The sequence below is a fragment of the Cupressus sempervirens genome, chromosome 10 (assembly GCF_028749045.1).
Source record: "Cupressus sempervirens isolate cs-2001-9-10 chromosome 10, ASM2874904v1, whole genome shotgun sequence".
Lineage (NCBI taxonomy): Eukaryota > Viridiplantae > Streptophyta > Pinopsida > Cupressales > Cupressaceae > Cupressus > Cupressus sempervirens.
The window spans coordinates 239,191,992-239,219,023 of record NC_143127.1 but is presented as its reverse complement, the minus strand read 5'-3'; the positions used below and the strand labels follow the sequence as shown (position 1 = coordinate 239,219,023).

The following is a 27,032-nucleotide window of genomic DNA, read 5'->3' as shown; positions in this document are numbered from 1 at the left end:
AAACAAGGGTGCGGACCTACTTAGCACCATTTAGAGAGTTAGTTTGTATATAATTAGATTTGTTTTATTAGTTTTTAGCATGACTTGCATTTTAAGAACTCTCTCTCCTAACACAAAGGGAGGAGATGATTTCTTATAAATACATGGATGTAATATGTACTCCAGGCCATACATGGATGTAATATGTACTCCAGGCCATTATTTTCATGCAATAATATATGTAATTGGTGCTCTCATTCTTAGTATAGTTATTCTTGCCGGAGAGTTATTTTTTTGAATACATGTTCATGAATAATAATGGAGTCAATGGTTTTATTGTGTTATTATGATTGTGCGACCTTTTAGTTCTGGTGTTTGCCTTGTGTTAACGAATTTCTCAGATGTACCAAGTTGGAGAAAAGACCACCTATTGTTCCTGCATAGCTTCTTGTGTCACATGAGCACACTTTTCGGGACCTTGCAATTCAATGAGAAGTGAAACATCTTTCGGTTATTATTGAGTTCCCATGGAAGATTGCATCAGTGGAATTGAAGAAGCACTGCTCCTATTTTCATTGGTTTCCTACCCAATCTTTTCGATGATTTAACTTGCAGACGTGTTGTTACCATGCTTTATTTCTGTTAAGAATATCTCTTTCAAATTATTCTCTTTAATCTCTCATTACGTTATCTTTGTTATTTGCTTTCCTAACCCTTGGTTGAAATAGGAATTCATATAGTTGCATTGATAAATTGCATTCATCATAAAATAGAAAATACCAAAAATATCTCTTTTGTGGTTACTTTTCAAACAACAGATCAAACATCTTATCTGAAATCATTCGAACCATCAAAGGCCTTGTGAATATACACATTTATCTTCAATTGAGTGGATTCCAATAGGTCGCAAGATCGCTTGGAACCTTGGAGTTGATCCTAGATTAGCTTTTCAAGAGAAGAGTTCGAAAGGATTCCTATCATTAAGCATCATGCAAAACGACAGCTCAACAAGTGGTGTCAGAGCTCACATGCAAAGTGTTTGAGAAAATGTCAAAAATCCAAAATTGAAAACATAAATCAGATTTGGGATAATATCCTAGTGTGGGCTCTTACATGAGACCATAGATCCAAGACTCTAGTAGAATCCTAGAGTCCAAGGCCAAGCAAGTTCTCCTATGTTTTAGCTTCCCACAATTTGGACACGTTGAGTCTTGGTAGTTCCACTAGATTCACAAGCCTTATCATACTTAGCGAGTCTCGAGCTTTGGACCCTACTATGAGGCCAACAAAAGAAAAGTGACAAAAAAGATGGAAAAAAAAATTGGTTCACACCCCAAAAGAAATTCTCTTCTCAATTCTAAATACTTTTTCTTATTGTTTTCAAGTATGAGGAGAGAAAAAGAGCCATTTGAACAAAAATAATGTGGCATTGAAGAGAAAATCAACAGATTGCTTGAAGAGAAGATAGTGATTGTGGATCATTTGGGCAAATTAGTAGCTTGCATTCACATATTTAGAGGATTTTGAGAATAATATGGAGGAGGCCTCTACTAAATTGAAACTGCATTTCTTCATTTTTGTAGAAAATTCGAAGAGATAAGTTAAAAAAACTTTTTTTTTTAAGTTTTTTAATTTCAAATTTCCATTTTAATGTACATTTGCTTTATTTAATTTTATGTCAATGGGAAAAAGAGAAACCCTAGGCATCCAATAATCAAACCCTATCTGTTTTTTTCCTCAATTTTTAGCACAAACCTTAATTTTTCTTAGTTTTTTCTTATTTTGTTTATTATAATTCAATTAGAAAGCGTAAATACTATTTTTGTTTCATTTACATTTATTGCAACTTTCCATTCATTTACAAATGGTTCTAGAATGTCTACTCCAAGCTTGATAGAAAGCATCCTTGTTGGAAACATGTCATCCCTAGATAAAAAGGAAGCTCAAACAATGTCTTCATTGCGAAATGAAGTACAATGTAGGGGTGTTAATTGGTTGAATAATCACTTTGCAAGCATACCATGCCATGATGTTAAACAATACCAAAAAGTAACTCTTAATGCTGTAGGTGATGTGCAATGCCAACTAGAGCATTCTGAAGAGGAAAAAGAATTAAAAAGAAAGCAAAGGCAAGAAATGGAAAACATTGGAGCAAAGCGTTAACCAATTCATCCATTACTTGGACATCTAAGTAGTAGCAATGGTAGTGGGCGTGTGACTATTGGACCTCAGATTTGTAAAAGTAAATCACCCAAAACTAGATTCATCTTTTCCTCCACATGACTCCAAGTTCCCAATCATTACTTGACAGCATGGGTTGGAATAAGAAGCATGGTATTAGAAGAAGTGCAATTGGAGATTTCTGGTTCCACTACACCATTACATTTCATGCAGTCAGGTAACTATTATCATTTTGTTTTAGGAAAAAAAAATTGATTTCTATATCTATTGTTTGTTTTTTACAGAGCCCAGCACTAATAAAATGTATTTTTTTTTTATGTTAGTACTTATCTTGTTTATTTAATTTTTTTAAAATCTCATTCGCAAAATAATGTTGAAAGAATAGTGTCAGGGTGATGTCTATGATAAATTATTATGATATATAATTATATTAACAACATTATTATTGGAATGTAATTATATTATAATATTATTATGATAGTTATTATAATATAATTATTTGAATTAATTAATGGGTCAAGAGTGGTAATCCTTGCTGAAGGGATGCCACCAATATACTTATGGAAGATCAAATCTTCCTCTTGGAAAAGAGTGAACTCAATCTGCAATTATTTAATAAAACATGGTATTAGAGCTGATCTTCCCCTACCAGCCTATGAAGTTTTTATGAAGAAACAAAGATATATATTGACCTCGGAAATTATTTAGTTTGTCAAAGGGTGCAAATATGTAAATATTTCTGCAGAACTATAGTGGAGTCAAAAGGTGCAAATGTGTAAATACTTCACTGGCACTATATATTAGAGAGTAAAGTCTGCCCACATAACTGAGGGGAGGGGTGAGGGGAGGAGGAATCAGTTGTGAGCAAATTAAACTTATATCCAACTTATAAAATCCAACTTCAATAACTAAAACAATGAACCATAGCAAGAGATAAACCAAACACAATGACACGATAATTTGTTGACTAGGGAAACCCTTGATCAGAGTGAAAACCCCGGTGGCGATGGTACCCACAAGATAGTTTACTAATATAAATGTTCTTTGTGAAAAGATGTGACCCTGTTAGGAGTCGAATGCAATCAAATCAATTAAAGGGCAGATTCCTGTTAGAAGACCTTGAACCCTTGCTAGAAGGTTCAAACCCTATTAAAGGCTTGTAGGTAGACAACTAAACCCGCTGTTCAAACTGTTTCAGTCAACAGTGAAGAGTAGATCTTCAAGATAACAAATCCAATAGTTGAACAGATCAATACTGCACAACTCAATTGTATAGTCTAGGTTAAAGGGCAGATTCCTGTTAGAAGACCTTGAACCCTTGCTAGAAGGTTCAAACCCTATTAAAGGCTTGTAGGTAGACAACTAAACCCGCTATTCAAACTGCTTCAGTCAACAGTGAAGAGTAGATCTTCAAGATAACTGTTATCTCCAAAATTGCACCCTGTTAAGTTCGCAGAAAACTTAAGCTTTTGGAGTAACATGGAAACATTCCAAGGTTGTGGGTGAACTGTGGATGGAATGAATCTCCGGATTCTAGGCCGGCTTCCTATCTGGTAAATCACTCTATACTGACTGAAACTAATTCTTTTGATGGAGGAAAAGGGGAGAAGGATAACAGAAAATGAAATCTAAAACTTAAGCATGATGCACCAGAAAAGTATCTTTGAGATCTAACACATAACCAGCACAATAAAACAGCAACAACAAACCTGCTTTGCACAACTCAATAATCAGGATCCTTGCCAAAAGCTAATAAGAGGGCTAAAAATAACAGTTTCTAAAAGGAGAATAAGTTACTCACAATCCAAAACTGCTCTGTAACACAACTTTCAACCTGCAAAAAACTGAAATCATCTTGTAGAAGGCATCAACATGACACACAAATACAGAAAAAGAGAAGGCACAAGCTGAAATCGATGCCCAAAAGTGCTGCAAATCTGTATATCTCTCTGAATAATGGGTTACAAAAGGATCCCTGCTCCTGTCAAGAAGTCTGAAAAACTTACAAAACAGGCCAAGCAGAGAAAAAGAAGAACCTCCACAAAATGAGCCTTCAACTCATACTTATGCACTATCTATCCAACTGCATTTTGAAAGTCATAAATGCTGGGTCGGATTCAGCCCTTGAGGACAAACTTAAGTCTTCAAAAAGACTTCAAAAAGGTGTACCAAAAACCCCAAAAGGCATGGTCTGATAATATCATCAACTACCCCTCATAACTGCAGTCATATCCCCTGGCAGACCTCCAAAAGTCTCAAAAATGCAATAACTCCTTGGCCTCCAAGTCCCATCAACACATGACTCAATATTTAGTCATAATGATTTGCAAAAAAGCTGCTTTTAACCTTTTAAAAGAAAATTAAACATTTATTTCTTTGCAAAATAATAATTATTAAACGATTTATATTTTGTAACAAAATATAAGGCATTTAATATTTATTAAATAATAGTTTATTATAATATAGTTTGTTCTTTTTTCATTTTAATAAGTATTAATTATTTTATATAAAATATTTGAGTGATAACATTTAACCACTCAATATTTTATTAGAATAATTAGTATTTACTAAAATAATAAGAACGAATTACATTATAATAATTTATTATTTTACAAAGAAATAAATGTCTAATAAAACCTTTAAAAGAATTAACAACATTATCATTGCAAAAATAAAATAACCTAAAGATCGAGCCAAGGTAAAGGAAATGTTATCTTTTTTGTTGAATTACAACACATGGCGTCAAGCCTAGGAATTGGAAAACAAATGACACAAGGCAGGAAGCCTTCCTTAAACGTGTCATACAAAGCAAGTCGAAACCTAAAACAGATGCCACATTTTTTTCATTTTGGTGTATCACACTTGCAAAAAGAAGGGTTGCGGCCATGAGGAAAAGCGAGGGTTTGATGGAAAAAACCAAACCCCTCTCCCATGCTCCTTGCTGAGTCTTCTGGTTGTAGCCGCCATGGAAACAGGGTTTGGAGTTGAAAGCGTAGAGTTCTCTGAAGTTTTGTCTCTATTTTCTGGGCACGTTTTCCTCTCCATTTCATTTGCTCAAAACATGGATCATTCTCTGCACTACAGCTGCCATGTATTTCCTTTTGGTGGCTTTGAAGGAAGCTCTAACTGAAAGCTTTGAGTTGGAAGAAAAGCCACCCCTTCCACACATTTTATGAGGTTTTCTATGTATGCTTCACTGGATCCTCTTCCTACGTTCGGATTTTGTTAAATCCTCTAATTTTGGACGCCATTCAAAACTCCAATGGTATGCCTTTTGCTTTTGATTTGCAGGGTTTTGAGTCGCCATTTGGGTCTTCTACTCTGCTTGGTGCGATTTTCTGAATATATGCTGAATATATGCAATTTTCTTATTAACGCCAGTCCATGAAGAAAAAAGAAAAGAAAAAGGGCTTGTTCTGATTTTCTCTTGTGATCTTCCCTGTAGCTGCTCATGATTGATTTTTACGTGAGCATCAACCTTTTATTTGGATCTGTAGATGATATTGGAGCCTTCATTTACTGGGTCAGCGTGATTCACTTTGATTAAATACCATGGCCGATTAAAAGAAACCTCTTGAGTCTTTTATTGAGATCTGCTGCTATATTTTTTTTTGCTGTTTGGGAATTGAAACCGCTGTCCAGGCTGCTTCTGAGTGTCTGATGTGTTCTTCATGTTATTCAAACTGGGCACTGTTATTGTCTGTGTTGACTGGTTTATGACAGCAAGAATTTGCAAATGAAAATCCTTTTGATCTCCCGCATGTAAAATCATCTTCCAAGTGTACTACCATCACAAAGGCCTGCTGCAATGTTCTGGACCTCTTCAATTCAGCATGAGACACATCCATTTGTGTTGTAGCTGTCTGTCCTTAAAAAAAAAACATCTATATTTGCATCTTGAGACTTTTAAAGACATTTTCCAGTAGCACGTTTTACATTTGCAATGAACACCTTAACGTTCAGCATTGCTTGAAGTATTTCTTGTTGATTATCATTCATACTTTCTGGTAGTAAGTTATGCATCTGCGAACTGCAATGTTAATAATAATTATCTGCTGTAGCCTTTCATGTACCCTGTAGCATGTCATCTATGAGGTTCGAGCACGGGCTCGTGACACCCATAAATTATCTCTCTGTGATGTGTATCTGAACATTTAGAGTACTGTTTTTTGAGATCAATATGCTTACGCTTGATTATGATGAAAGGTTTCATATCAAAGAAATAATATGTCCCTTTAACATTATATTTTCTGATTTTTACATTAAAGCATTTAGAATTTATTCTACTGTTCTTACACGTATTCAGAATAGGAATTATATAGCATGTGTGGGTACCAAGTTGGTAATAACCAGTCATTGCTTAGATCGTTTAAGATCTAACCCCATCTTTTCCCATGCAGGAGGAAGAACATCACGGAGTCATCAGGTCGAGAGTTGGACCAGGAGCGGCAACAAGATCACATAACCAGTCAAAGGCTGAAAGGCAATGGCTGGTTACCTCTGACTCTACTTACTTATGCTATGTTTTTTCTTATTTTCAATGTGTAAAAGTAGTAGTCAGACTCACGGCTTGTGTGAGATTTCCATTTCGAGCATTTCATATTCGTTTCACTCTATGTAAATATCAATTGTATTTCAAGGAATGAAAATACAAGGACATTTATATTCTTTTGGTACACAATGAATAACATCCATGCACTTTTGATTACTTGCCCTCAATTCGAAAATTTTACAAGTGTGCAAAATTTTAGTAACAATAACAAATCCAATAGTTGAACAGATCAATACTGCACAACTCAATTGTCAATGTGGTTGCTTTGAAGTCCAAATCCAACATTCAACTCTATCTTTGTTCTGCTCTGATCAAATTTGCATCCTCTGATCATATCCACATCAATACAACACAGTGTGATGATTACATCCAAGGAAAACATCTTTCATCCAACTAACTAATTAGTCCAACCTGTTAAGACTTTCCCAATATACAATGATTACATAGGACTTTATTAAGACATACACACTTTCACAAGTATCATTACAATTATTACAATAATGTTGCCACACCTTACAATACAATTAACACTTCATGGAATAAATATCAACACGTTACACTAACAAGATAATCTGCTAGTGAAACATATCACACATTTTACTTTTGTGACCTCTCCATAATGATATACAAGATATGCTATCACGAACATGTCTTAAACCACGATCCAAGCTCGCTAACCTTTATTCAGCTTCGCAGATAAGATACAACCAATTTACCAACAACTATCTCTAACAAGATTTCCTGCACACTAGTCTACTATCAGTCTTCAGCAAATGGATTGTAAATCTTGCAATACTATCAATCTTCAGTCATGACAACACCACATGATAGTATCTGTGGTGACTTCATGTGTGTATGGGCCTACGCCTTATATACAACATGAGGAAGTGACGACTTCCAAATAATTATCAATTGTATTTGTAGAAGTTACTAGAAGGTGGCAATCTTACAATAACTTATATCATGATATACATTTAATGTGAATGTTGAAATAGATCATGATAGATTATATCTTATAAATCAACAAATAAGTTTTAGATGTCATTCGCTTGACAATCTGAGTTGTTTGTATAGATATATGATAGGTATTTGGTGAATGTCATGTAACTTAATATTTTGATATGCCATTAACTTATTGAGCACTTGGTGAATATCATGTGTTGATATTCAGATAGGCCAATACTCAGACATCAAATGAGATATCAAACCTTATTGAGTACTTGGTCAATAGCATGTGTTGATATTCTAATATGCCAATACTCAAAGTATTTGGTGAATATCATATGTTGATATTTTGAAAAGCCAATACTCATGATATCAAATGTGATATGAAAATGGTGGATATCTTCTGATCAAAGATATCCTTAAAATTTGTCATTCCTAGTATTACCAATGGTATAATATATGTCTTGTGTTTATCCTCTCTAGCTAAGAGGAAGAGTTGATGTTTGCTAGCTTCAATGGAATAAACCTAACTATATATATATATATATATGAGATATGTGAGATATAAGTAATGAGATGTGTGCGTGTGTGTGACTATAATTTGTTATTATATTAATTATCAAATTAACAAATAGACATGTCTTTTCTGACTTATGCTTAATATAAATATGAGAGGGAGCTGCCTTTGGAAAACACATACCAAAACCATGGCAGTGCTAATAAATATGCAGCAATCTCGGAAATTCAACAAACTCAATTTGTCATTATTTAATAAAACAACAAATATAATAGATGCAATTACTATTTATGGCACAGGGTTCAAAGCCTCTAATGGCGAGGAGATAAATACTACTACTTTAAGTCAACAATTGGTTAATGCTAAAGCCACAATTGATGAATAACATGAGTTATGGATAAGAAAGGGTTGCACCATCATGACTAATGGTTGGACCAATAAAATAAGTAGAAAACTGCTAAATTTTCTTGCTTACTTGTTGTGAGCTTTTCACTCCATTGCCCCATTGCAAATGGGGAAGCCTCTTTTTGTCAGTAGGCTTAAGTGGGAATAAGATTTGGTGGTAACTTAGAGTTAATTGCCTACGTATCAGATGGGAGTGATTTTTTGTAAAATATGGCTAACTCTAGAGGATGAGAGTGAAAGTAGAAGTGAGCTAAGAAGAGCTAAATTTGACTAAGTAAGGAGTTTAGTTATGACTTGTCTTCGTTCCCTTCATTTTAGAGATGAGCCTTGCCTTTGCCCCCTTGTAAATGAGTCTATCCTTCGTTCCCATCCAACTTTGTCTCGTCTAACATTGTAGTATCCCCTTCTCATTAGCATTCAATAATGGAGTTTAGCCAGTAATCCGACCCTTGTAGGCCAAGGTGTTGAGGAGAGGGTTGTGTGGGTAATTTCTTACTATTGTCTTAGTCTTTTTGCAGCCACAAACTTCCTGTAGCCTATGATAATATTTGCACTTTACATTAATTACATTTTAGTATTACTTTAAAGTGCAATTAAATATTATTGTAAGCAAAGGTGAATCTTTTAGAAAGTGAAATTAAATATTATTTTAATTTCTTCTAGGAGGCCCAACTCTTGGAGAAAGAAATTAAATAGAAAGGGAAATCTCATTGTTGGATGAGGGATGTGTTGCCATCTACTTTGCCTAATAACTTGTGGAGCCAAGGGTTTCTATAATTTGCTGGGAATGAACACTCCCATTGATTTGCATAACTGAGGCGGTGAAAGATCCTTTGAACAGTCGCAACTATTGGAGACGACAAATCGGTCTTTTCATTGTGCCAAATTTGTGGCCTAGGGCTAGATTTATCAAATAAGATTGAAGAAATAAGTCCAATATTAATTTTCAAGTATATTGCAGTAGGGTTGGGATATTTGGATAATGATTCTGGAAGAGTTTGGAAGATTTTCTTATAGATGAAGGTGAACAGCGTTGTTGCTATAATGTCATCGCTACAGTGTCACTGCTACAATGTCGTCGCTATAGTGCTGCTGCTACACTACCACTGCTGCAGTAACATCCAGGTATTCTCGGCAGTTTGCAAGTTCCCATCCATTTATGTTTTGCATTGTTTTGTGGGCATTTATAGGGATATAGTAATCAATTGTGGAAGTACTGTAATCTGATTCATATCAGAATTTTATATCAAAAGTTGTCATTTAAAGGATTAGAATATCATAAAAGTGCATATAGACATTTGCCCTGATGTCTTATTGTTGCAGATGTATATTTGTCACCATTAACCAATGCTTATACATTTCAAAAAATACAAAAAATATTTACATTTTCATTGTTAGATATTTTTGCAGGCATATCTGTTAAAGTTTGGCATTAGAAAGAAACAAAATTTAGATCAGCGATATATTCCTTGCAGACAAAGCGTTTGAGAAAATTCCTTGGTCAAGAAATCAGAAAATTAAATTCAGAATTGCAAGGAATATTACAGTGCTATTAGGGTTTTGATCCTGCCAACCTGAAGAGGTGAAGTTCATATACAACCACAACAGCGAGCTCAATATAGGTATTACACTTGTACAAAAGAAGAACAAGAGGAAATTCAGTTCGACAATATACCCTTTGAAGAAATGGGTGACAGGAGAGGAAAAGAACCACCAAGAAATGAAGGAAGAGATGGCAGATACAATGAAGAAAGATAAGCATGGGAGTTCTTTAGACATTTTGCTGTGGGGCAGCAATAGGTAGCTGAAGCTCTACGAGCACTTTGCTACAATGATACTATTAAGTTAAAATAGATTTGTCATTGTTGTAACTTGTAATAGCACTAGTAATTTTATTTTTTGTGTTTCAAGTTGCCTTCTCAATGAAAATATATGATACTAAGAGGCATGTCTCCGTAGAGACATGTCTCTTTAACTCTCATTAGTTATGAATAACATTTTCTTATTATCATGATTAAGAATGTGACAATAACTTATATATATATTATATGTACGTACGTACGTACGTACGTACATACATACATACACACACACACCACATATATATACACTTTATTATCAATAATACTGATGCTCCATGATAATAATCATGAAGGAAATATATTAAATGTTTGAGATCAATAGGTTATTCAAACATTTGTTTTCATTGGTTGGAATCATCCGATTGACACTACAATCATCAACACTCCCTCTTAGCTAGGTAAGACAAACAACATGATTAGATATTAACTCAATACAATATCAGGCATGGCATGTGTAAGACTATCGTTAATCATAATTTAATCACCATTTTGATATCATCTCATTATATCAGGAGTAATGGCCTCAAAATATCAAGTCACGTGATATTCACCAAGTAGCCTGAGTAATGACCTTAGAATATCAAGTCACATGTACTCAAATGTTCATAAGGTATGTGTACACGTATTCTGAATAATACATACCATAGGAACATTATATTCATCGTCTATTTCAGGAAATTAATCCACCATGCAAGATATAATCTATCATGCTCTGCTTAGACATCATAAGATATCCATCATAATAGAAGATTAAGTTTGTGTAAGATCGTCACCTTCTAACAACTATAACAAATACAACTGATAACATTTGGAAGTTGTCACAATCGATATTGACCGCCTTCCTCCCTTTCAGTATTCCCTGAACACTTTGGTTCATCTCCTCCCTCAATCGGAGTTGAACGAGATTACCAAGATGGACATCTACAGGAGGTATATTCACATGACTTGGGTCTACCCAGTGGGGGGCCTTTGCCCTTGTATGCCCTATGTGGAGCACTACATTGACATTTAGGATGGCATTATCATTCAACCTTATTACTCTTCCTAGCGGTGCCCCCATGCCTTATGTATCCAATTAGGTTCTCACTAGCTTTATATCTAGACAAATTACCATACCAATAGAATTGAGCCGATTTGTCAGTGTTGTGACATGGGTGTGGTTGAGACAGATCCATTTCCTATTCTATTGTCTGATCTACTATGAGATTCGAGGGAGCTTCTATTGTTTATTCAGAGAGTGTAGGTCCATGTCTTTCAGATATGTTGATTAGTGATACCATGCACTCTATCTCCAGGACAATTTATGTCTTCGGGATCTCACTCTATGGGTGTTATCCCCCTCTGGATCTGCATCCCATCATCAACTTATTACTTCCTTTTTCACTCCAGTTACCTCTCCTAGAGGAACGAAGCAATCTTGGATCCCGTCCACTATCACTCACATCAGATTAGTGAAACCACGTAGAGATTGCATGCACATGCACATGCACATGCACCATTAGCGACAGTGGTCCTCACTTTGGCAATGACTTCGTACTTCTCTACACACAAGCAGTTAATGATTCAGTTATGAGCTACTTTTCGATGACTATGAACCACTAGTTGTTTTGTCAGTTTCCTTTTTCTCGAACATCATTTGGTGGTCTTGCTGCCTATTGGCCTCTATTTGTACTTTCAATCCCTTAGGCCCATTTGTGGTCTCTTGTAGGACATTAATAATTATCTTATCTTATCCTTCTTAATTCATTGTGTTGTTAAACTCCATATATTCGGTATCCTATCTCTTCCCTATCTTATTACCACTATCAATGCTAGTATGTGGTTAAATTGCCCACATTCTCCAATCTTGATTCCTTCATTTACCACTGGCGAGTATCTCTGACTAAACAAAATGCAAATGTCTTTTAGTCTTTTCTATGGTCTTATCTGCTCTTTTTTAGAATTTCAATCTGCTACGATTGTCCCATCATTTCCGTAAGATGTAATTCTCTTAATCTCAGTTCTTCATCGAGCTTTTTAAAAAATTACCATTCAATTGTTATTCGATACCAATATATTGCATCCTCAAGTTAATACCCTTTAGTCTTTTAATCAATTCATATCAATTAATATCTTGTGAATGAACAGAGGAATATATAATAAAAGAGCAACTAAACCAATTATGTAATAAATAACGTTGAATATTATTAAGTATATTTAGTGAATATTATATTCATTAATAAAAGACAAACTCTTTTCAATGATGACCATCATAATTCACGCACAATTTATCACAACACATTATTTGATGATTCAAAACAGTGCTTGAAGTTTGTGATGTGGCATTAATCAACGTAAGATAGGAAACCGACTCCTATCTGGCATATGGGAATTGAAATTAGTTTGTGTGTTACTCACAAGCACATCGAACTATCTCCTGGCCCTATTTGAAATAAGGTTTGCTGCTGAGATATATGCAAAGGAATTAACAAGGTTTTCTATATCAAGTCGTTGTAACCAAACATACACAATTTTTGGCCTCTACATCATGAGGATTCTATCATTAGTGTTTCCCACGTGCCATTTGATGTGAATTTACTGTGTTGTCCATCTGAGAGTCTCTAATATTCACTGTTGCTGAAATCATCATGTACAAGTATTGCGAATTATATCTGATATATACTGTCAATACAATATTGGTTATCCATTTTCAGAATGTTTGTTCACCTACAAAAAATAATGTGCATAAGGTTATAAAATATTAAATTATTATTTTCAATTGAAGCTCTTGACATCAATGGCACCTAACAAATCACCTCCAAAAAATATTCCCCATCATTGATCTTGCTCTTGCTCTTGGCAAGCAAGCAACCAAGATTCTTCCTCCACCAACGTATGTGTAAGTCTCTAGATCAAATTTGTAGGAAATGACAAATCTCCTTCCAAGCTTTGCTTTGATACCATGTTAAGTTTTATTAGATTTGTCATTGTTGTAATTTGTAATAGCACTTGTAGATGTTTTTTTTGTGTTTCAAATTACCTTCTCAATGCATATGTATATGATATTAAGAGGCATGTCTCCATAGAGAGATGTATCTTTAACTCTTATTAGTTATCAATAACATTTTCTTATTATCATGATTAAGAATGTGATAATATTTCTACTTTATTATTAATAATACTAATGCTCCATGATAATAATCGTGAAGGATATATATATCAAATGTTTGAGTCCGATAGGTCAATCAAACATTTGATTTCATTGGTTGAAATTATCCGATTGACGCTGCAATCATTAACAAATATAACAAGTGAACCCATAGGATAGACAAAACCAAGTGCTAGATGATGACAAGAATATAGCACAAAGAGCTCCCACCCATACCATTGATAGGCCTACACGCCCTACCTTTCTAAGGGATGAAATTGAAGATGATAATGCTGACGGAGAGGCAACATTTGCAGACCATCTTATGGCAGCAAATGTTCAATGGGAATTGTTGATACCTGATGCAGAGTGACAAGATGTTCCACAAGAATCCTTAGGGTATTGCTACAAGGTTATGTTCCTAGGCACCAAACCTGGCCCTATTTCCCTTCAACAATCACAAGATTGAATTCTCCTTCAGCCTTACTCCTAGTTACCCCTCTAGGGTCCTTTCTTCACTAGAGTAATCTGACTTTACAATTGTAATCCAAACCCTTTCAACAAGCCCTACTTACCTAAGATCTTCTTCGGCAACTTCCTTCACTTACAAACTAGGATCTTCTTAAAAAAGCATATACAATGAGTGTGAGTGTTCATACTCTCCTTAGATCATTATGTCCCCTTTGACCCACCTGATGGCATAGGCAAAAACCCACAACAATGTTTAATGTATTTGCCCACAACAATGTTTTATGTAGACAAGCCTAAAAGAGACCTAAAACAATTAGCCCTCTTAATTGAGTAAATCTGACCTTTCTCCGAAATTCCCTTAATAACCCCCAAATAAACTTTGGATTTTGTTACCCTTTTGGGACAAGAATGAAACTTCACAATTTGGGATGTGGATTTTGCATCGATCGGGTCGACCAGAATTGGGCAACAAAGGCTTATAAACCCCTAAATAGTGAGGGTTAGTTCAAACCATAGTTATGGGACTCTGCGAGTCCAAGCCAGAGTCCACTTTTTCGAGGCAAATGGCATTTGGACTCGGCCTCGGCAGAGTCCTGGTAGAGTCCACATGGACTCACCGAGTCCACAGACTCACCAGACTTGTCGAGTCCCAAGCTCAAGACTTGCCAACAGCTAAAGCAAAAAAAACAAAAAAAAAATTGAAATAAAAGGTTAAGTTTCTTTTTTTTGTTTTGTACAACATCCATTTGACCTAAAAAGGTCATTCCACCCTTTGCTAATGCTTGCGATAGACAGGAAAGAGTTAGAGAAGAGTATTGGGGTTTTGAGAGAGAAATTAGCAAACCGGTTGGCTCTCCCATATCGATTGTTGATAGTTTGTGCAACTTTGTAGCTTGCACTTAATAAGTAAGAATGCCCTAAAGTTTAAAAATCTGATTTGATGCTAACTTTTTTCTATTTATAATATATTCATATTGCAGCAGCACCCACATTGACATCATGCTTCAGGGTGAGCCTTGTGGAAGTGGAACTAGGGTTGCATGTAACCCTGATGCAAACCCAACTGCAATAGCAAGGGCTAGGGCTTGGAAACACACCATCCTGAGCCACAAAAAGGGAGTTGTTACATGTTGGCATTGCGGTGTAATATATAATAGGAGAGGCATAAATAGATTGAAGTATCACCTGGCACATATATCTAGACGTGATGCTAAAAATACAAAGAAGTACCCCCGGATGTTATGTGAGACATGCAAGCTCTTCTAGAAGAAAAAATGGACAAAAAGGAATTGAAAAAGAAGCAACAAGAAGAAATGGCACAACTAGCTCAAGAGGGATCTTCTAGTTTTCGCTCTTCATCATCCTCTACTCCACCTACTACTGCTACTGCTTCTACGATTGTGACCATTGGCCCTCACATTTGTAAGAAAAGATCGAACTTAATTCCATATTTGTTCCACACATGACTTCAAGTGCACAACCATCACTTGAGAGCATGGGTTGGAACAAGGACAAGCATGATAATGCAAAATTGGCACTTGGAGACTTCTTCATCTACAACGACATTTCATTCAATTCAGCAAGGTACTTATTTATTTAATTTATGTCTTACTTCTGTTGCTTTCAAGTTTCAAGAGACGATAATATGCTTATTTTGTTTATTTTAATTTGTTTTCAAATTTAATAATAATATAATATACTAATTTGTTTAAATTTTATTTAATTTGTATTAGGTCTCCTTATTGGCAAATTGCAATAGATGTTACTATGTAATGTCACCATTTGTTGCCAGCATCAAAATTTAAGGGATTAGCCTAATATTGGACCCTCGTAGGCTAATAAGGATGGTTAGAGGGTCTTTTGAGGATTGATTCATCTCCAACATTCAAGGATTTATGGATTTGGCCTTTGTTCGATATCATTTGGACTTTATTTTCCATACTTACATGTATAGTAAGTTAGGAGTAATAAAGATGGACCCTTTCTATTTTTAGAAAGTATATTTGGTCACATGGGGAATTCTAAGGAGAGATTCCTATGTTATAAAGTAACTTATAATAATAAAGTCACGCTAATATTATAAAGTACAAATATAAAGTTACTTTATGATTTAAAGTTAATTTATGACAAAAGTAACTTAAATGACTAAAAGACGAATCAATCTTTTATCCCATATTGCTAAGTTGTTCGTACCTCTCCTCATTTCGAAGTTATAAAGGAAAGCATTTGCATTGGGATTGCCACAACGAATATATGTTATTTTACAAATCCTAAAGGTTGCTTAAATGTGACTGGATATTTCCTAAGGACGAAACCCCTTAAGAAAAATAGTGAGTGTGGACGCAAACCTAGTACCAATTAGTGGTAACATACACGTAGCAGGTTCAGACAAATTGGAGTTCACAGCAAAAAGAAGATTGGGCATGAGAAATCAGTCTAGAACAGTGGCACATATAGGACATGGTCTGGTCGTTTGGAGTTTGAACAGCAACAAACTGGACAGCCATCACATAGCTGAGATAGAGTTGACGTGAGTCCAGTTCCAGGTCATACAAAGGCCTTTCATTGTCTACGTTCCTCCCAGCAGTGAAGCAACAGTGGTATATGCGTGTGACAGTGGGCAGCAGCTAGCCAACGCCTAGCTATTCTACGGGGTACACTTCACACGGGGTCACCTTCAATGCAGCAGTAGTAGTTAGGAGTTGACGATGAGATAGAGAGCAGATCGAAGAAGATTACAGGTGTCATATGTTGGTCTAACAGGGACTCCATAGGGAAGCCACAAGGATAGTCTATTCCCCAACCATTGGTAATCATTGAAATCGGGTCTGTATTTCCTCCTCCAAACTGCACTTGCAGTATTGTTCGTTTATGTAAATCCTCAAATATTGAAGCCTAGTCAATGGTGTCTTAAAAAATAGATGATAATTTGTTGTTATTGTCATGAATCAGTATTTCAGATTGTTGTTATTATATCAGTATTAATGTACAATCTGGAAGTCACTATTTCATTTATAATACAACTACTCCATGGCATTCGTTTTGAAAATCAGTAAAGTGATGTTATAGTAGTACTTGCTTAAGACTCCTTGATTGCACGCCAACTGTTTGACAAAATTCTGCGAGTCCAAGTTTGACTTTCTGTGATTAGGAGAAGCAGGGATTATTACAGTGGTAAATCAGTGAAGTCACCATTTCATGGATAATATAACTATTCTTTGGCACCTGAGTTGTAAATCAGTGAAGTGATATTAAAATAGTGCTTGCTTAAAATCCATTGATTACACACCAACTGTTTGACAAGAAGTCAGTTAGTTCAAATTAGAGTTTTATTGACTGAACCAAGAAGGGATCATTACATACTATTTGTGGTTTGGAGTTCAAAGCCTCTAAAGCTGACGAACTAGGAGGCTCTATTTTGATCCAAAGGGTGGCTGATGTAGAAGGTGCAATCAAGGAGCAGCGTGAGGTGTGGAAGACGAAGGTTTGCACCATCATGACTGATGGTTGGATTGGTAGGAGTAGAACACTCCTCAACTTTCTTGTCTCATCATCAGGTAATTGTAGACATTGAAAATTTAGAAGTAGAACTTGTACTATAAAATTTAGAATCTTGATTAAGTTTAAAAATTAATGAATTTATTACTGATCATTGATCATTACACTAATTTGTTTCTTCATCTTCAAGTGCCACGATTTTTTAGAAATCAATTGATGCCTTAGGAAAAAAACAAAGAATGTTGAATATCTTTGTGAGGTAATGGATGAAGTGATAAAGGACGTGGGTGCAGAGAATGTGGTGCAGATAGTTCCAGATAATGTAAAAAATTATGTTGTTGCAGGAAAGCTTCTTATGGAGACACACCCTCACTTATTTTGGACCGCTTGTGTTATTCACTGCATTGACCTCATGTTAGAGGATCTTGGTAAATTCCCTTGAATAAAAACAATTATAGGGCAAGGAAGAAGTGTATGCAAATTCATATATAGTCATACATGGGTCCTCAACCTCATGAAGAAATACACAGAACAAAAGGAGTTGTCTCATCTAGGGATAAATAGATTTGCAACAAATTTTCTCACATTGCAATCCTTGCTTGATTCAAAGGGAGGTTTGAGATGCATGTTTGTAAGTGAGGAGTGGATCGCATCATCATATGCAAAGACCACTGCAGGGACTGATATAGCTGATCGTATTTTTTATGAGGCTTCCTTTGGATCACCAATCGTTGAGATTGTGAAGGTAATTTTCCTTTTTGTCCTCATTTCAACTTTTTTTTTTATGAAATTATCTTATAAATGACTGTTCATTTTTTAAAGAAAAACTTAAAGCTGATTGTTTCTCTTTCAGCTTTCATAATGAATGCAGTTCATAAAGTTTCTTTTTGTTCGCCTATGAATTGTTGATGGAGAGAAGCCCTCAATGGGCTACATTTATGAGGGCACGGATAGGGTCAAGGAGGCCATTCGCTCTTTTTTTGCAGGGAATCGAGATAGGTATGGGCCTATATGGGATGTCACTGATAGACGTTGGCACAATCTACTTCACAAGCCTATACATGCAACGGCCTACTTCCTTAATCCAGCATACCAATTCAGCCCACATCTCAAGGCTGATGATGAAGTGTGGAGTGGCCTTTATGATGTTGTAGAGAAAATGTCACTTGATTCAAGAGTTGGAATAATTGTAGTCCATGAGATTGAATTGTTTAAGAAAGCTCAAAGGAACTTATTTGCACGAGAGTTGTGCAAGAAAAATAGGACAGAATTGATGCCTGTTAAAAACCTATGATTCTACATCCTAATTTCTAATTCTATTACCATTTTGATTTGATAAAGTGAAAGTTATTGAATTGATTTAAAATTTTCTTGTTTCAAATGCATGGTGGGAGACGTTTTGCGCTAAGGTGCAAAATTTACAAATGATTACAATTCACATCTTGAGCCAACCATCTAGTGCATTAGGATGCGAACATAATTGAAGTCTAGTCGAACATATACACTCGAAGAAGCGCAATAAGTTGGCAATGCAAAAATTGAATGATCTTGTCTTTGTTCACTACAACCTTCGCCTTCCCCATAGACAGATCCTAGACACTAATACATCACTGATTGTATTAGAGAATGTTGAAACACATGCAGAGTGGAACACAGAGATTGTTGATCATGTCTTCAGCGATGAAGACGTGAAGTGGGTTGATCAGGTGGATTGGGAGGCTGAGGTAGTAGCGATGGTAGTCGAGGAGGCTAGAGCGCAAGAAGACAGAGTGCAGGACCCTGAAGCTAGGAGTGATGGATCTGAGTCTGATGATGAGGATTATGAGGATGAGGATGAGGTTCAACCGAAGACAGAGAGACAGAGGATGGCTCAACAGTCTTCCATGACTTATCTTAGGCGTACTTGTAGGAGGACATAGGCTACTATGAGGCTTAATCTTCTATTGTTCTACACTTTAGTTGTTATTTTGATATATGTTTTGAACTTTTGATACCATGAATTTCGTAATCCATGAATATTGTAGACATTTGACACTGTAGTGACACTATGTTTATTACTTTATATTGTGTTATTCAGTTTTTTTCCTTTAAAAATTTGTTTTTATACTTATGTGATCTATGAAAAATTGTGTATGTGTATTAAGCAGCTTCTATTTATCTCACTTATTGTGTATTTGATGTTAATTGACTAAAAGATGCATGAAAAAATCTTTGAATTTCATGCATTTTTCAATTTTCCAAGTCCGAGTCCGAGTTGGATTTTGTCTTTCCAAGTCAGAGGCAAGTCCTGAGTCTCATAACACTGGTTCAAACACTCCCTAAATGGACTGATCAAGGTTAAATGACATTTGATCTAGTCTCTCTCATGTTTAAGAACTTTAACCCAACAACTATTTAACACCCACACACCTTGAATTGTTTTGCAACACCAACTTCCTCTTCAAACTAGCTTGTGACATCTATATGCCAAGCATAGGGCATCACAGAAAAAATCAAGTTTTGATGACATTGCTCTAAAACCAAGGGCATTGTGAAGTATACAAAGTGACCTAACATTCCTCCAAGTATCCTCAAGTTCCTATAGTGGAATGTCGGAGAAATTCCATGTACTTTGGAAACCCTTGCTGTAACTGCTTCCTTAGACCAGTTTGCACTAAATTGCTTGTAACTTCCTCCAAAGACAGCCAAATGAAATCAAACAAAATGCAGTGGAAGGATAATTCATGTGGCTATCCATTCATGATCGTAGGTTTAGAGTTTCAATGCATACCAATCAGTACAACCACATTGAACAGAAAAAAAAACAATGAAAAACCTTACTAAACAACACCAAAATTCCTTGTATTGTATTCCCAAACTCCAAGTTACACCATACATCAGCTCAAAGGCCAAAAACATGCCTTTTCCAAACTGTTCCAACCAACATTTTAACTAATTGACCATTGCAATACAAACTGATGATCATTTTGCAAAAGGTGTCAAAGTTGCACTTTGACAACTTTGCAACATCATGACAACTTTTTACATCTTGAAGCATTTTGAGCAAGTTTACCTTCTACTCAAATCAAAATCCTTAGTTATCAAACAAAATGACATCCAAGGACCCTAGGACCCTTCTAGCCAAGTTATGGTATGTTTTGACCACAGTTGACTATCGTTGCCCAATTAGGTACAATGAGGACATTACAATAAAGTTGGTAATAAACCAAGCTACAAATCATTAAAAGAACTTGAAAAATGCCTTATTACAACGTAAAGAAGAAAAGAAAGGGTTAATCCCTGAACAACCATGGGTTTAGGGAAGGTGCTCCTGCACCAACACCATATGTTAGGGAACACCTGAGCTTTGACCAATGTCTAAGTTAAAGGAGAGAGCATTACAAGACAAGGAGAGATTAAAGACTGACAGACCAAAACAAAATCTGAAGCATGCAGCAAAAAATTCACATTACCTATGTTTGATGGTAATGGGATGCTTAAAGCTCAGTCTTGGGTTCACAAGCTAGACACTTTCCTGAATCTTCGACGCATGGCATAGGAGGATGCAACAAAATATGCCACTTTACACTTGGAAGGTGTACCACATGAATGGTGGTATCATGGGATGACCACATTACAACATGTCACGTAACTTCTTATCAGGAGTTTGTGGATAGTTTGATCGAGGGTTTTGATAAGAAGGATCTTGAGACATATTTCAAGGATTCGGTCCAGCTCAAACAAATTAGGAATTTGGAGAATTTTACTGGTAATTTTTAGTAAGTTATTGGTGATGGTTTCCAACATATCAGAGAAGCAATTAGTTTTTCTATTTATGGAAGCCCTATTGGAACCTTTAAGGGGCTAGATAAAAGCTTTTAATCCTCCGACACTGTAGGAAGCAATGCAAAAGGCTAGAGACATGGAATTTGCAGCCCCCCAAAGTAGGTTTACATCTAAGGGAACATCTTCACACAAGGACAACAAGACATTTCCCGAGAAAGAGGAAAAGGTAGATCCAAAGGAGAAATTAGTGACACCCCTAGATCAAGAAACATTTAATGATTTGCACAAAAAGAATTTGGGTTTTTATTGCAAAGGGTCGTACAATGGAAACCATGATTGTCCATTAAGGCCTAAGGGGAAGGCTAACCATGTTAAGTGGAATCTTATGAGGATTTTGAATCTGAAAATTCAAATCAGCAATCTGATCAAGAAGACTCTGGAGCTGGAGGATCAGAATATGAGGAAGAAAAGATTGAAAAGGAAGAGACAGTTTAGCTACAGGAAGCATGTCTCACTAGCATATAGCTTTTGGGGGGGGGGGGGGGGGGGGGGGTTGCTTTAGAATGGGCAGAGTTTTAGCTAGGCAGAAGATCATTACTTTGCTTGACACAAAAGCCACACATCACTTCATTGATGCTTGGTTGGTTGAATTAGTGAATGAATGCTTTTTAATGACGTACACGAGACCAGAGCAGTCTAAGGGACCGAAGATCAACCACACTAGGTAATTTCCGAATTCCTTTCCATTTTTTATCTTTTGGTATGTATCTTAACCAAAAAACCAGCAATCTGCTTTATCTTATCCCCTTAAAATAAACTATGCATGTTGTCCGCCATCAAGATGACATCGTAAAGAGATCGGATGTTGTCATACACTGCACATTCTGAGAGAAAATGTCATTCCGTTTCAACCGCTCCACACCTACAAAATATGCAAGTTCTCTGCTCCCAAGTCTCTTTGGGCCTCTCCCATCTTCCCATCTCACACCTGAGGTGATGAGATCCCATCCTCAATTGTGCCACTAATAACCTTGCCTTTCTTTTAATAGCAACCCCAAGGTACGCTTTTTCACCAAGTTCCCTGGTTGGGTTGAATTCTTTGAGAGACGCAACATACAAACAAAGAACTTTGAGGGTATAAGAGTTAAGGTTGCAGAGGACTACACTTTTAGGTGCAACAGGAAGACTTCAAATCTACCCATGTGTTTGAATAACATTGAGTTGAAAGCATATTTTTATGTCGTGAGCATGAGAGAGACTGATATGGTATTGGGAATGGCATGGCTTCATGATATAGGTGAATTTACACTTAATCTTTGTAATGCAGGACAAACATACAATTGCATTTGAGAGTAGGAAGCTAAGAGGTCCTCAGAGGAGATACAATATATATGACAAAGAGATGTTGGTCATTATGCATGCATTGGCCAAGTTCAGACAATACTTAGTGGGTAGTAAGTTCATTGTAAAAACAAGCCACAATAGTTTGAGGCATTTCCTAAGGCAATGAGTTTGACTCAAAAACTACACAGTTAAATCCTGATAGCAATATTATAATTTGACTTGCTGTGGAAAATATCTCCTACTTATCAATTGATGAGGTTAAGGGGCTTTCTAATGAATGGTTCATTAAGCACAACACTTGGTGAAGGTTTTGCAAATAGGGTTGCATACAGAGTGGGTTTAACCATGGAGGAAACTTCGTAGTTAAGCACACATAAGCTAGAGTAGTACGGGTGACCTCTCGAGAAGTTTCGATGCTTCACCTTTGTGAGCATCACCTAGATCCAATGAGTGCTAAGTGTTCAATTTATTCTCATGAGAAATGGATTCATGTGAATCACTACTCATGAAACATGGGTAAATGAGTTTGACTCAAAAACTACACAATTAAATCCTGATAGCAATATCATAATTTAACTTGTGATGGAAAATATCTCCTACTTATCAATTGATGAGCTTAAGGGGCTTTCTAATGAATGGTTCATAAGGCACAACACTTGGTGAAGGTTTTGCAATGAGGTTGCAAGTAGAGTGGGTTTAACCATAAAGGAAACTCCATAGATAAGCGCGCTCAATTTGGAGTAGTACTGGGATGGGTGATCTCCCGGGAAGTCTCAGTGCTTCACCTTTGTGAGCATCACCTATAATTAATGAGTGCTAAGTGTTCAATTTATTCTCATGAAATGGATTCATGTGAATCACTACTCATGAAACATAGGTCAATGAGTTTGACTCAAAAACTACACAATTAAATCCTGATAGCAATATCATAATCTTAATAACCATCGACAAAACTAGGTGAGCAAGTTGCAATCTTATGTCTTTGGCATTTCTTTTGTCAGAGGAACACAAAACATAGTTGTTGATGCTTATCTTGTCATCCCCATTTGAGCTCCATAGCTGAGATTTCAGAGGATTGGAGACATCGGATTGTGGCCGAGTATGCCAAGGAGTCTTGGGCTTCAGGTATTATTTAGGGGTTGGTACAAGATGACAAATATTCAGTTGTGAATGATCTTATCATTTACAAAGAGAGGACCTTCTTGACACCCAAACCAAAGGTGAAACACACAATGCTGAGGACTTCTCATGATACATCTATGGTTAGACACCCCATGTACTTCAAAAGTTATAGATAGATATGGGAGAGGTTCACTGGGAAGGGGTTGAAATCAGATGTTCTTTGCTATGTCAAACAATGTCATGTATTCCAACAAAATAAACAAGATCACACATTCACTGCTCGCTAACTTTAGCCACTTCTGATTCCTAACAAGAAGTGGGAATGTATATCTATGGATTTCATTACAGAATTGCCAAAAGTCCAAGACAGAGATTGTATTTATGTGGTGGTTGATTGTTAACTAAATATGCTCATTTCTTTCCAATCACTACTACATATTCAACTTCATAAGTTGCAGAATTGTTTTTCTATGAGATATTTTGATTGTGTGGGCTGTGATGGAGCATTGTTAGTGATAGAGAGAGTTGGTTCATGAGTCATTTTTCGCAAGAGATTTTCAGATTATGTGGGATTGAACTCACTTTGAGTACTAGTCATCATCTACGGGCTAATGGCCAGACAAAAATAGTGAACAAATGGGTAGAGGCATATCTTAGGAACTACATTGTAGGGTAGAAAAAAGCGTGGGTTAAGTGGATATATCTTTGTGAATACTGCTATAATACCACCTACCATCTTTCTATTCAAATGAAAACATTTATGACCTTTGTATGGGTATGAGGGACCCAACTTTCTTGATATATTAACAAGTGGCAGTAGAGTGCTTGGTACCGGACCTTTGTTGCTAGAAAATCCAGATATCATGAGGGCTCTGAGGGAGAGTATTCAGAGAGAGTAAAACCAGTAGAAGCAATATGCGGATCAAAAAAGGGTTGAACTTATATTCGAGGTAGCCGATATGGTGTAGTAGATGTTGTAGCCCTATAGACAATCTACACTCAAGAAGAATGGTGCAAAGAAGCTCAAGCCACAATATTATGGACCTTTTAGAATCATTAGGCATGTGGGTGAGGTGGCTTATGAATTGGAGTTACCAGTTGATAGTAAGGTCCATAATGTTTTTCATGTGTCACACCTCAAGAAGGCGTTAAAACATCGTGAGGTTCCTTCCACAACTCTACCACCCTTAGATGATGAGAGTAAGTTAATTCTGGTACCTGGGGCTAGATTGGATGTTAGGGAGAAACAACTGAGGAGACAAGTTATCAAGGAATTTTTTATCAAATAGAAGGACTTGCTGGTTGAGGATGCTACTTGGGAAGGTGATGAGATTTTGCAACATCCAAAGTTGAGATTGCTTGAGGACAATAAATTTCAAGGATGTCGGATTGTAATGTACCCTTCTCAATAGCACTCCGATTTAATGGAATTTGGCCTATAATCGAACCCTCATAGGCCAAGGTGTTGACGAGAGGGTCGTGTGGGTTGTTTTTTACTGTTGTCAGTCTTCTCGCAGCCATGGACTTCGTGTAGCCTATGATATTATTTGCCCTTTATATTAATTATATTTTAATATTACTTTAAAGTGCAATTAAATTTTATTGTGAGAAAAGGTGAATATTCTAAAAAGTGAAATAAAATATTATTTTTATTTCTTCATGAAGGAGGCCCACCTCTTGGAGGAAAAGAATAAATAGGGAGGGAAGTTTCACTATTGGATATTGAATGTGTTGTCAACTGCTTTGCCTAATAAGTTATGGAGCTAAGAGTTTCTATAGTTTTCTACATTGGTCATTAGGAATGAACACTCTCATTGATTCGCATAACTGAGATGGTGAAAGATCCTCTGAACGGTTCCAATTATTGGAGAAGACGAATCAGTCTTTTCATTGTGCCAAATTTGTGGCCTAGGGCCAGATTTGAGGAGTAAGATTGAAGAAATATTTCTGATATTAATTTTCAGATATATTGCAGTAGGCTGGGATATTTGGATAATGATTTTGGAAGAGTTTGGAAGATTTTCTTATAGCTTAAGGTGAACAGTGTTGGTACAGTGCCACAGCTATAGTAGCATCTATATATTCTAGCCAGTTTCTAGGTTCCCATACATTTATGTATTGCATTGTATCCTGGACATTTGTAGGGATTTAGTAATCAATTGTGGAGTATTGTAATCAGATTTATATCAGAAGCTGTGATTTAAAGGGATTAGAATATCATTAAAGTGCATAGCAGGCATTTTCCCTGATGTCCTGTTGTAGATGCATATTTTCTCATCATTAACAAATGCTTATACATTTCAAAAAATACAAAAAATATTTGCATCTTTGTTGGTAGATATTTTTGCAAGTGTATCTATTAAAGTTTGCCATTTAGAAAGAAAAAAAAACTTAGATCAGCAATATATTCCTTGTGTACAAAGTGTTTGACGAAATTCCCAGGTCAAAAAATCAGAAAATTAAATTCAAAATCACAAGGAATATTACAAAGATCAAATAAAGGAAGCATCATCCCATATAAGATTAGAAGGAGATGAGACATGGATCTAGTTTTTCCATCTAGAGGCCATTTTTTCCCCACATCCAAAACTCATCCCAACATCCCCCCATCCATTGTATCCCTATACGAGTGTTGCACTTATATATAGACTTTTTGAAAGTTGGTAGAAGGGAGGATTGGATGGGATGGATAGCTTTAGGAAATGAAATTATGGGATGCAGCCATTTTTGGTATAAAAAAAGTAAACGAGCTTTGTGTTCTGTTATGAGCATGTTTGAATGGAAATATATATCAAAACTATGCATTTTCTATATCCTTTCTATACTGTGAATTAAACATTGCGTTATGACAGTTTCCTCATGGTGCTTATCTATTTAATTTGGTTACAAATGTTTTGCTTAGAGACTGTGTGTTCTGGAGTGCTTACTCAGTTGGGTTTAAATTATCCAACCCTTTTTCTTTTCCATGTGCTATATTATTAAATGAGCTTTGTGTCATTTTACCTTCTTGCTGCTCTATCTGAAATTATAATTGCATCTGTATCATACTTGTGTGGATGTTAGTTTTCCTTTCCAGCTTTCCGGTTAAAAGCATACCCCAGAACAATTACATCATAAGAGGAAGTTGTACCTCTAAACTCTAGAGGAAGATCATCCATTTATTGGAGATCTCTGCACCTGTGGATTGCTAATTTCTCTTCAATCATAGGTATAAGGTGTCTATTCTAATAATGTTTTAGGACAAAATCTGCACCTAACAACAAT

At 36.0% G+C, this 27,032-nt stretch overlaps 1 protein-coding gene across 3 annotated transcripts in view; it reads right to left on the bottom strand.

The window, feature by feature from the left end:
• The window catches only part of LOC149533522 (2-oxoglutarate (2OG) and Fe(II)-dependent oxygenase superfamily protein), a 178,701-nt gene that overhangs the window by 13,343 nt on the left and 138,326 nt on the right, over positions 1-27,032 (bottom strand). The gene's annotated exons all lie outside the window — the stretch shown is intronic.